The sequence below is a fragment of the Panthera leo genome, chromosome C2 (assembly GCF_018350215.1).
Source record: "Panthera leo isolate Ple1 chromosome C2, P.leo_Ple1_pat1.1, whole genome shotgun sequence".
In the NCBI taxonomy this organism is placed as follows: domain Eukaryota; kingdom Metazoa; phylum Chordata; class Mammalia; order Carnivora; family Felidae; genus Panthera; species Panthera leo.
This window is the reverse complement of record NC_056687.1, coordinates 9,431,615-9,444,594: the sequence shown is the minus strand read 5'-3', so window position 1 is coordinate 9,444,594 and position 12,980 is coordinate 9,431,615. Positions and strand designations below refer to the sequence as shown.

The following is a 12,980-nucleotide window of genomic DNA, read 5'->3' as shown; positions in this document are numbered from 1 at the left end:
ACTTTATACCTATCAGAATGACTAAAATCCAAAAGACAAGAAATAACAAGTGTTGGTCAGGATATGAAGAAAAAGGAACCCTGGTACACTGTGGGTGGCAATGGAAACTGTGGGGACCATTGTGTACCCATTGTGGAAAACAGTTTGAAGGTTCCTCAAAATATTAAAAATGGAAATATCATATGATTCCATAATCCACTACTAGGTTTTTACCCAAAGAAAGCAAAATATATATCGATATAGATATAGATATAGATATAGATATAGATATAGATATAGATGTAGATATATATACCATATATAATATATAATATTCCATTGTGTATGTATATACCATACATGTATATCCAATATATATATGTGTGTATGTGTATGTGTGTATACAATGTATACAATGGAATATTACTCAGCCATAAAAAAAGGATGAGATCTTGTCATTTGTGACAACACGGATGGCCCTACAGGGTATTACACTAAATAAAACAAGTCAGACTGAGATAGTCAAAAAGCATATGGTTTCATTCATATATGGAATCTAAAAAAAATGAATAAACAGACAAAAAGCAGAATCAGGCCTACAAATACAGAGAACAAGCTGATGGTTGCCAGAGGGAAAGGGTGTGGGGCGAATGGGCAAAGGGGAGTGGCACGTTCAAGCTTCCCATTATGGACCGGATAAGTCACAGGGATAAAAGGCACAGCACAGGGAATACAGTCAGCGGTGTTGTAATGACCTGTATGTTAACAGATGGCAGCTACACTTGTGAACACAGCATAAGGTATAGACTTGCTGAATCACTACGTTATACACTTGAAACTAACGCAACACTGGGTGTCAAGGATACTCAAATAAAAAAGCAAGCAAGCAAGCAAGCCTAGTCCCCAGATGGGGATGAAGGGGGCTGGGGGATTCCTCTCCATCTTTGCAGTGGATCTAGGAAGCAACACTTCAGGGAGTTACTTTTATTCTCACTCTGACAATTCAAAGAGAAAAGTGCCTAAGCTGATAAATTCTCATTTCAAAGGTGATTCATAGACTATTATCTCCAAAAAGAAATCCACCCAGAAACTTGAGATGAGAGAGTTAGGAACAAAGGGCTCCAGCTGTTACTTGAATCTGTCGGTGCCTCAAACGGGACAGCAGCTTAAACCAAAATATCAAAGGACTTTTTAAGGCCAGCAGCTCACCTTGAAGTGACTCCGGAATACGACCCCAGCCGCAGATGGAGACACTGGATCTCAAAGGCCAGGCCCACAGTGGCAGCAAGAGGTCAAGTCCACGACTCAAACCCAAGACTGTTTTCTGACTTTGCCACAAGGAAGGGCAAGCGAGGCACACCCTCTAGTGCAGGAGAGCAGCGGGCTCTCCACCCGTGCATTTTGAGGACAGGCAAGCTCTCACCTGATCTCGGAAGGTGGCCTGAGGGGGGCAGAGAAGGAAGTCGGAGGTGAATGTTGCCGCAGCGGAAGGAGCAGAAGGAACGGGTTGGGTCGGACCAGGGCTCTGCCCTCCGAGAGCGCCCTCTCCTGTCGCCACTGGGAATAAAAGTGCTGGGCCTCGCTGGGAGCGAATCCAACCCTCGCCAGTGCCCTGGGAACATATAAAGATAAATAAATCCCGAGGCTGGAGAGAAGGGACTGGGGCAAGATCCACCCCACCAGCCAGGTCCCAGGGAGACCCCACCAAGCTTCCACCACCCAACTGCTCCCCACTGCTCTGGGAGAGAGAAACAAACGCCTGTCTTGTTCAAGGACCACAAAACACACACAGGCTTGGGACGAGAGACAACACTCCCTTTGATGACATTTTGGATGATATTTCTTCCATTTCAAAAGGCACCAGGAATTTGCTCTAACTCAATGCTCTGTGAGATAACTGAGGCTGCCTCAGTTTTCCCAGCTTACTTCTTCAGGAGGTTAATTCCAGATTTCTCTTTCCACCCTAAACGTTGTAAGGAGTTAGGCCCATTTTGTTGGCCTTTCCTTTTTTTTTTTAATCGTGGCAAAATATACCTATTATCAGAGAAAACTCTGCTTTTATTATTGTGATGTCACTGCCCAAGCCCATCTGAAGCTCGGGCCAGGAGTCGTCTCAGTGGTTTCGAAAACCCCCCTGGCGTTCAGTGCCCTCCCCCACGTGATACCCAGCCCCCACCACAAAGCCCAAAGCAATCAGAAAACAAAACTCCACGCTCACACAGTCCAAGCGTCACACACACCCCATCCCTCACCCACCCCAATCCTCACCCACCCCAACTCTGACACACCCCAACCCTCACATACCCCAACCCTCATACAACCCAAGCCTCACAGACACAGCAACTTGACATACCCCAACTCTCACAAACCCCTTCACACATACACCCAGTCCCCACACACCCCAGACGCCCCCTGTCTCTAGGGACTTTATGGGCTGGCCTCCAGCCTACACACAAGAACCACAGGGACTTCCCAGCCTTGGGGCATCATTCAGGGAGCCCCAGCATTTCCATTTCTGTCTCCCTCCCTCTCTTAATGGGACCGCATAGTTTTGAAAACAAAATGCCTCCCGCCTCTGCCACCTCTGCCATGTGAGCGAGGGCACCTCCAGGTCTCCTGGACAGAAAGCCCTGCTCTCACCTTAGACACTGGAAGCAGGGGGAAAAAGAATTCCTGTAAACTATCCTGAGTTATAAAGGTTTTTGCACACTAACCCCAGCCTCTTCGGACCTATTTTTATTACATTATGTTCACTTGTCATCCAAAAGGAGGACTCAAGTAGAAAAACGCATTTTAAATATTCTAAGGTTTTCCTGCTGTCCTTGGGCCATAGGTGGTACAGAAAGCCTATGGAGAGAGCTGTTAAGGAAGGAGATGGATCTAGATGCTGTTCTATGGATTAGGCAGAAACAGGCTGTGCCAGTCTCATTCACCAGCTGTTTCCCCGGTAAAGACTACAGGTATGTAGTTGGTGCCCAATCAGTGACTATTGAATGAGGAAGTGAAGAAACGTTTCAAGTCAATGGAAGGTGAAGGGAGAGAATGGGTGCCCCCTTGAGTGTCCATCTTCACCTTGAATCAGCCAGGGTAAAAGTGCTGCTTAGCAGTGGGAGCTTTGGGGAAAACCTAGAGTTGAGTCCAGGGGCTATTTAGTCTTTGCTCACCATAAGAGGTTGGGCCAAGGTGAAATTCACAGGCAGGAAACTCTGGGTGCACCTGCCCAGCTCATGGACCTCACAAAGCATTCCCCTAAGCTGTGGCTGCATGAGATACAAGGACAAGAGTAACGAGACTCGCACAGATGCTCCTGAGCCCAGAAGGGCAGTCTAGTCTTTCTGGATCGTCTTGACAATGGGAAGTTGCCGCAAATTTCAACCTGCTTGCTTTCCGGCTTCTGAGCTCCAGCCCTCTAGGAGGTGAATTCACCACTCACTGCACCAGTAGGTAACCCACCCTGTACCTCCAACCTCAGGCAGTTCAAGCATCAGTTGGTCAAAGTAGGGAGAAGGATGCTTTCCCACACCTTTTCAGGAAGATTGGGGGAAAAGGTTTTTCTGCTAACAACATATGCATATTGGCTGACTTTACCAAGCCTGTGGTTAGTTACAGCCACAGATTTGGGCAAGATTTGGACACAAAACAAAATGACCCAGCTGCTAAGACCAGGACTGCTTCTCAACAGGGCACTAAAGAAGTAAATCTAGTACCAATCAAGTTGCTGATAGAGAAACCTGATCAGAAACAGCAGAAAAGATGCTCTCCTCTGTCTCTGTTAGATGGGCCCTTTTCTGCAACCAGTCTGTGTTTTTGTCATGAACCAGTGAATTCAGCTGTATCTCAGAAGACCCCCACTCTGGGCAGCAGTATGCTTGAACTTGAAACAGGAAAACTGGAACCCATCCTAGCAGGAACTAAGAGGTAACCTACAAGGAACAACACAAAGCTGTTGACCCACCTCTTGTAGAAAGCATTGTTCCTGGTTTATTTAAAACACTAGGACCACTGCAGAAATAATTACGCGTACTAACCATACTCCTCCTCACTTCAGGTGACCTCTTCACAGCAACCGAGACCCAGGAAAAGTCTGTCATTAAGGTTCATAAAGAAAAGATAGGTGTATCAACATTGAGGTTTTGTGGTGAGCTGAGAAGAAGCCTCCCTAGAGTCTGCTGGTTCTATCTCACCAAGCTATTTTCTCCCAACATGGCTGTGGTCTGGTCTTCAAACAAGCTGAAAGATAAGCAAATACCCTTCCTCTCAGCTTACATTTGACTGCCTTCAGCATCCAGTGTGTTTCATGAATGACAACAATATAGTAGAAAGCCACAATTCACCCACACTCAACCACAGAACTCCCATCTAGAATAAAACAGAATTGGGGCAGAGGAACCCATCCAAAAACAAAATCAAATTTGATTGAAAGGTGATACAACCAGCCTCTTTCAGCTACTGATCATTCTGAAGTGGGAAATATGAGAGTTAGGGAAATCACATGACTAACTCAAACCACTATAAAGTCACAAACCATGTCTTAGAATCAGAAACAAAAACTTGAGAATGGATTGCTAGACAAAATCTACACTGTCCAACTCAGTACCACTAATGACATGCAGCTGTTTAAATTTAATTTTCAATTAATTAAAATGAAATAAAATTTACAATTCAGCTCCTTACTCTTGCCAACCACACATTTCAAGGGCTCAGCGGCCACATATGGTTAGTGACCACCATATTGAGCAGCACGGATATGGAATATTTCCATCATGGCAGAATGTTCTTTTAGACAGCACAGGACTACACACTAAGAAAGGAAAAAAGAAAGGGAATTTAAAAAGCAATAAAAGAGTTCTCCTCAAAAAAAAACAAAAAACAAAAAAACCAGAAACCTAAGTATCCACCGTGTCCCTATCTTGTGCTTCCTGAAGGCATATTCAAACATAACGAACACATAGACGATATGAGACTTTAGGGCTACATAGACCACCGATGTTCCATAAAAGCTAGAAATGGAATATGTGCCATGGGTATTTTTGTAATTGTCATCAATAAGCTGAGAGCAACCCTTTCAACAAAATGTTAGTTGGTGGCCTCGTGCTCATTTTGTTGATCTATTCTTCTGATTTCTAGTGGAACAAGTTCAGATCCTCCTGAAAAGGAACAGGAAAATATCCTACTTCCCACTTCTAGAACACATATATTTACTAGCCTTCTTCTTTCCATAAATGTGCATCATAGATTAGAGTTTTTGTTTTTGTTTTTGTTTTCAGGAATTTCCTTAGCAGAAGCCTCTGCCCCACGACCACCTTGAACGCCAGCTTTGGGGCAGTAGAGAATGTCATAGTCAAGGTTCCTTGCACAACAAGCAACAGAAACCAATCTGTCCTACCTTAATTAGAAAAGGAAAATTGTCAGATGGATTCCAGAATACTTCATGAAGCCTAAGGATAATGAGGCATCATGAGACACTCCAAGACTTGACAATCCACTGTCTCTGTCTCAAATTTCTGCTTCCCTTTGTCCAACAATGTAATTTCTTGCTCTCTTCAGAACTTCATTCTCTGCTTCTCTTCTCACAGAGTAGAAAAGGGCCACCCCTCAGCTCTAAGGAGCATATGTGGCCACCTCATGACTCTTGAATTTCACATGTCCCTTGGTACTTAGAATTTCAGAGACCCAATTCCAAGAGCCCAGGAGAACTGATTAGCTCAGCTTATCTCTCAGTAGTCCAAACAATCATGGAGGGAGAGTGGAACCATCTAGAGTAAACATGTCAGCAGCAGCTACTGAGGTACAGAAGAGTGGGAAGCAGAGAATTCTCAGGGAGGGTGCTCTGAGCAGTGATACCAAGGATGTAAATGGGGAAAAATGTGAGTTTAAGAAACTAAAGGGCCATCTAATAGATACATTCCAATAACCCAAAATATTATAATACAGGATGTCTATAAAATCTGGAAACATAGCTAATATTATTTTTATTTGTAACAGATTAAATATGTCTTTGAAAACAAGTATATTCATTCACTTGTGTTTCCCAGACATTATGGACATAGTTTACATCATATGCTTCTTCATTGCTACATTGCTCAAAGAAAGCAAAGATTTTATAAAGAGATTAAAGTGTTAGCAAATTATTTCCAATATACTTGAAAAGCTGAGATGATTTTTATTCTTAAATTTCTGAATATACATGCTTTCTTTGGAAGGAGGTATAGTCATATTTTATAGTTTAATTTAGTGTTTTTGTAATAGTCTTTACTTTAGAGATATTCTGTGAAATTGATTTTTTACCAATTATCTCCCTGTTTTCTCAGAGATACTAAATATTGGTATTCTTTGAAAGGTACTGAAGCAAAAACGATAATAAAAGCCAAATTATCCTCTTTATATTTTTGCTGTGAAAAACTGAAAAAAAAAAAATGGGCACCTGAGTGGCTCAGTCAGTTAGGCGTCTGACTCTTGATCTCAGCTCAGGTCATGATCTCATGGTTCATGAGACTGAACCCTGCATCAGGCTCTGTGCTGACAGTGTGGACCCTGCTTGGGATTCTCTCTCTCCCTCTCTCTCTCTTTCTCTGCCCTCCCCCACTCGCACCTGTGTGTGCTCTCTCTCTTGCTTTCAAAATAAATAAATAAACTTTAAAAAAAAACTAAAAAAAAAAAGTTTATAGGTCACTCAATGCAGCTCAGTTTTTTGGCAGACATTAATACTGTACTTTAATTTTTAATAATATTTGCCCAAATTTTTTATACTAAAAATTCATTTCTAAAGGAATACCTTTCCCTTGTACTGAAAAAGGCATTTATTCCCATTTGCATCTTTTTATCAGGTAAGTTTTTTTTTCTCCCGGAGCTCCCAGGAAAAAATAAAGATCAAGTCATTTAAAATGGAACACATCATGGGGGCCAGAATGGCCAAGGAAGTAGGTAACAAGGTGAACCTTTCCTTTATCCCTTTGGCTTTTCATGTCTCATGTCCCAGGCTTTCAAGATCTCCAGAAGCCCACCCAGTTTTCCCTCTGTTCATAGCTAGTGGGGTAACAGGAAAAACATAGGCTTTGAGGTCAAATGCTGTCAATAAGCTACATGATTTTGAGAAAATTACTTCATCACACAAAGCCTGTTTCCTCATCTGAAAATGAGATTAATGATGGAAATCTCACAGTTTTGTTGTGAAGATTAAGTGAGTCAACGTGTGTAAAGTACCTAACCTCAGCATACAATAAACATATCTATATTCATATTAGAATTATTATTGTCATTTTCTTTCTTTCAGTGGCATGGCTTTTAATTAGTACTATCTTTCTGAAAGTGACCTTCTTTAGCTTGGTCTTGCAAATCCCTCCTCTCCCAGCCTCAGTTCCAGCCCTCGGATGCAGCTCAGCCCAGACTCCGAAACAAAGGAACAGCAAGAACAAGTAGACGCTGAAATGGCTAATAAATATTGCTAAACCTCTATAAGTCTGATTGAAGAAAAGAGAGAAGGCACAAATAAAAAGTATTAGGAATGAAAAACAGAAACAGAAATACAGATGTGCAAATTAAAAAGAGAAAATTATGAACAATTTTTGCCACTAATCTGATAACTTAATTGAAATAGGTAATTACCTAGAAAAATATTAATTGTCAAAAATGACTATAGAAGATATAGAAAACCCGAATGGTCCTATGCCATTTACAAAATTTAATCTCTGATTTAAAATCTTTCTCAGCTGAGTAAGTACATGGAGTTTATTATACTATTCTCTCCACTTTTTATTATGGAAAATTTTAAGTATATGCAAAAGTTAAAATAATAATTTCTCATATAGAAATGTTTTTGCAGGTAAGTTTTATCAAACATTCAAGAAAGAGGGATTCTAATCTCTCATTAATTTTTTCAGATAATAAGAAAAAACAGTACAACTTACTTTTTATGCTAATATAATCTTAATGCCAAAAATAGACAAGAATGAGATGAGAAAGGAAATTTTAGGCCAGAGAAGCTATAATGGGAACCGGAGCATGTTGAACTCTTTGGTGACCTGGACTTTCAACTTTTATCATCCTTCCTCTTTTATGTTGTAATTTATCTTATTTAAACTTCTGTCCTTCCACTAATGCCTGATAAATCCACACACCTGCAGGGTGGTGTTGTAGATGGATGTAAGGAATAAAGCCTGTCCTATACATACTGTCCTGGCTCTTCAGAGACCCAGAGACTAGATGCAGAGGCTCTAGACCATGTGTTCCAGAAAGGAATCCTAAGTAAAGTAAACAGTGAGGATATCAGCGACTCTTAATGGTTTTGCTGCCCCTTTCTCTAGGTGACTATTCAAAGAAATGATTTCATCTGATCACATCTTATGAATCAGACAGGTACACCCCACAGCAGCCCTATGGCCATGGCTCAGGACAGGCTGATGCCTTTCCCCTACTCATCTCATTAGAAGCAAAGCCCATGACCTGCTGCCCTTGTCCCCCAAGGTGTTACATCAGATACATCAGAGGTTCAGAGCTATCAACTACTGTACTCATGTGGCCCTCCAGCCAGCAGTGTGTCCTCATTTGAGTCATAAGCCCAACTCTACACTATCTTGCTAAGTGAGACTAATTTTAGCAACTTCAGAAACTAAAATATTCTTGCACTTGGCAATTTCCCATTGTCCAAGGCTAGATCATTGCTAACAGGACCCACGTAAACGGGGATGGGCATGAAATATTTAAAAGACTGACATTATCTGCCCGATTGATGTAGAGAGTTCATTTGGGGAGTACTAAAAGGTAAGTTTGGTTATACCAAGCTAGACCCAGGGGAGAATGGTGTTACTTGTTTGAATAAACCATGGGGGAGGGGTCCAGCATTCTTTTAGCAGCAGTGTAATTTTAATGAGTAAAATTATATAGAAACCTTCAATATATAAGGCTGATGAAATCAGAGCTGGTCTTCTTATAGAAGGAAGATGGAGATTCAGAAATTCACCCACTTGACTTTCTCCTATCCTCTGAGTCAACCCCTCTAGATTGCAGACTCCTTCCCTCGGCACTATGGGTATTGGGCACACAGCTCAAAGTCCACTGACATGTGACATTAAAGTTCCACTTAAAATCTTTGTCACAGAGTCATCCATAATATGAAGTTAGGAGGTTTATGTAAAACAGACCCTCCACTTTGCCAGTGAGAAAACTGTGAGAAGGAGAGTCTTCCTGACCTGTCTGAACTCCACGTCTACTCAATGGCAGAGGCAAAAATATTATATATACACCTTGACTCCCACCTCCTCCTATTTCCACCACACCCTACTGAAGTTTCGCCAATTAATTAAATGGAATTGGTGAACTTGCATCTACTACTGACTCCTGTATTGTTAACTATTCCCATACCTCAATGATACGTGTACACACTTCTGCATGGTTCTAAGGATACGTGTAGCAGAAGTCCTGGCTAGGCTATGGATGAGGCCTGCAGAGATAGATGGCCCAGCCACACACACACGTCATCCACTAAGCATCATGGTAGCCAGAAGCAACTTGAACTTGTTGAGCCTGGGGGCAGGTAGAACAGGGCCAGGGAAGGGGAATCAACAGAAGGGAGGAATAGGGAGACTGTGGGGGTCCCTGGGAAAGAGCCTACTGTGCTAGATAAAAGGGTTGGATCTGATGGTCCAATCTCACCAGCCGAACCTGAGGGATGGGGGGAATGGCAATTCCAGGTATGACAAATGCCTCTGCCTAGATGTTGCCCCAAACTCAACCACACTGACAGTGTGTACACAACTTGTGAAAGAGAAGAGGTGTGGAATACAGACTATTTAATAAGCTGTAAGTCCTAGAGGATCCAGCACCCAGAATCTCCACAGAGGGTCCCCCCACAAAAGAGATTAAAAAGGTGTTTCCCTACTAGCAAGAGTGGTGGTAAGCCTCAGGAGGCAACAGACACTGCATCCTTCCCCCAAGCCTACTCCCCACCCCCAAACAAGGGTCAGCAGCCTGAAGGAACCTCAAAGCTACAAGAGACCTGAAGTTCCAAAAGCAAAGCAAGGCCTCCCTTTAAGTCCAACACAGGAAACTACAGAAAATCACACTGATTGTCCTGGCTTGTGTCACATGACAACTCCCGAACCAATCGCCATGGGGAAAGGACATATGCCACGAGTGGCACGTGGAAGTCAGGTGCGCTTTGGGCCAGCCAGCCTCTCCCAACCATACATCATGGAGGAGGAATGGCAGGACCCCTGAAGCTGAAGATAAATGGGGGAGGGGCGGTGAACAGACCAAACAACCACAGATTCTTAGGCTGAGAAATTTCTAGACTGTTACCTAAAAACAATCAAGAATAAAAGGTTTGAATAAGCTGAAATCCTTTTAGAGAGGAGTATCTGAAAAAGGAGATGCAGAAGAAAATTTAAGAAGGTAACCATCATAGGCAAGGGGATAAGGACACTGATAAGGAGCTAACACAACCAGAGATGGAATAACAAGAATACAGACGATAAAGGAATAAACTAAAGATCAATAAAAGCTACCACCTAGTCACACCTCCCAACATCTATGGTTTCATTTTATCCTCCTCAACAGCCCTGCCTCAAAAAACTGTCATCCCCCAGCCAGAGCTAAGCAATCTGGGTTTCACGAGGTCATAGCATCCGAAGTCATTTAGCTAGTTCCACAGCAGAATTCGAAATCAAGCCCAGGTGTGAAGGACCTCTAAATCTCTCCCACCCCTTTCATGTCCCTCAGCCCCCTCCCACACCATACTGTCTCCCATGTTCTTCAGTTTTAAAGCCAAATCATGAGGATTTTGGAGCTGGTGTATTTTTGAAGCTACGGTAACAGCCATATTAGAGGCTAGTGTGTAAGAATTCAATAACTACTGAGAGTCTAACTGGAATGGAGAGAAGAAAATTGGAAAACCAGCAAGGTTTAAGGTAGTGCTTCTTGGGTATTAAAAGCATCTCTGAATGCTTATTAAAACTACACCTTTGGGGCACCTGGGTGGCTCAGTCAGTTAAGCGTCTGACTTCAGCTTAGGTCATGATCTCGCGGTTCACGAGTTCAAGCCCCACGTCAGGCTCTGTGCTGTCAGCTTAGAGCCTGCAGCCTGCTTCGGATTCTGTGTCTCCCTCTCTCTCTGCCCCTCCCCCTTGCGTTCTGTCTCTGTGTCTCAAAAATAAATAAAAACTTCAAAAAAATTAAAAAAAACACTACACCTTCTAGGGGTGCCTGGCTGGCTTGGTAAAGGGGAGCATGGGACTCTCGATCTCAGGGTCATGAGTTCAAGCCCCACACTGGGAGTGAAGCCTACTCAAATTTTTTTAAAAAGTTTAAAAAAACAAAACCTGCACCCTCTAGGTCCTCATCCCCAGAGGTTCAAGGTTTTTAGGTGTGGGGCGAAGCCCAAGAATGCCAGCTTCAACAAGCACCAGTGATTCTGAGGTAGGCCATTGGCAGACCAGTGTTCAAAAACACTAGTGAGAAACCAGGGTAATTAATAATAGCAGAGTGTGAGAAAAATTGGAGAGAGATGTATGTAGTCTAATACTGTGCATACTGGGAAAAGAGGAAAAAGAAACACGTCAAAAGTGACCACTGAATTTACTTATCTCTGCTTTTGAAGATGGATGTCATCTTTGTCCCAGAAAGAGAATATTCTGGAAAAACTAAGCAACTGGAAGGGGCAGGAGGAGGGGGAAGTATCTCCTGCATCACTAAGTGGCAAAGTACCAAACCTAAGCAAAGGCTTAAAATAATTATTAATACTTGATCTAAGGTTATAAAAGAATAAGGAAAGAAAATAAGAGGAAAGAATACACTAAGTCAATGTTATTGATTTACACTCTCTGAAAGAAATGCCAGACTATTATTTAGATGTCAAAATAACTCCAAGAAGAGTACAAGGCTGTTTTGATCATTTGAAACCAAATACCTGCTTTCTCTGAGATGGGGCTTTCAGACATAGAGCCTCCTTAAATACCACTGCGATGCTCTGAACAGATCACATTTCCCCTTCAAAGGTTACACCATGTTAAATTATATGCAATTTCAAAAAGAACAAGTCGTTGTCCTACTTTGAGTCCCCTTCTCTTAAAAGCATGTTTTGACTAAGATTAATTTATAGCCCAAGGAGATTTGGGGAGAGGAAAAACCTTGAAATTGCAAGCAAAAATAACTAAGAATTCCGGTCACTTCTTAAATATCAAGTGATGTTGTTTTGGGAATAGGACCAGATTTGCACAGAACCACAGGTAAATGGACCAAACTTTGGGATTTGCAGTATCCAATAGACACTTCAAGGCGGGGGGGGGGGGGGGGGGGGGGGGTGGAATCTAGTGGATGCCACAGTTGTGGAGTGTAGCCATAATGGAGCTCAACGTTGGGCAATTTGCTCAGCCTCTAAGCCCTTCACCAAATGGAAAGTGGTACACTAAGAAAACACGAGGGCAGAGATGCTCATTACCCCACAGGAGTGGTGTGAGACTAATTAGTGAGTGCTCCTGAAGCACTTAAGAATGGATCAGCTGGGCAGTTTGGCTCATTCGACATTAGGTTTCTGTAAAATGTGCCCGTGGCTGTGTGGATAACTGCATCCTGACTGTTCCTATCACGATAGCTGTAGACGTGCTCATCTCTTTCTATACTAATAAGTCCCCTTATTTCCTTAATCAGATTTCTCCAAAATAATGTATTGTTCGTGTTTCTTTTAATTTATTTAAGTTTACTTGGTTATTTTGAGAGAGAGAGACAGAGAGCAGGGGAGGGGCAGAGAGAGAGTAGAGGGAGAGAATCCCCAGTAGGTTCTGGGCATTGTCAGCAAGGAGCCCAATGCAGAGCTCCAACCACGAACCACCAGATCATAACTTGAGCCAAAATCAAGAGCCGGAGGCTTAACCAACTGAGCCACTCAGGTGGCCCCGTTTCTTCTTTTTAAAACAAACCAAAAAAAGCATCTCCTTGTGCTTTTTAATAATTTCTTCACATATGCTAGGAATCTCTTTGTCAATCATTTATGTAACACTTACTCTACC

General features: G+C 42.5%; 1 protein-coding gene across 2 annotated transcripts in view; it reads right to left on the bottom strand.

The window, feature by feature from the left end:
• Nucleotides 1–12,980, bottom strand: part of SETD4 (SET domain containing 4) — a 136,653-nt gene that overhangs the window by 65,747 nt on the left and 57,926 nt on the right. The window contains exon 13 of one of the 2 annotated variants that reach the window (XM_042955255.1): nucleotides 1,403–1,591. The gene's annotated coding sequence lies outside the window, so the exon portion shown is untranslated. Of the gene's footprint in view, nucleotides 1–1,188; nucleotides 1,592–12,980 lie in introns of both variants that reach the window. The other variant, XM_042955258.1, reaches the window with a different exon arrangement.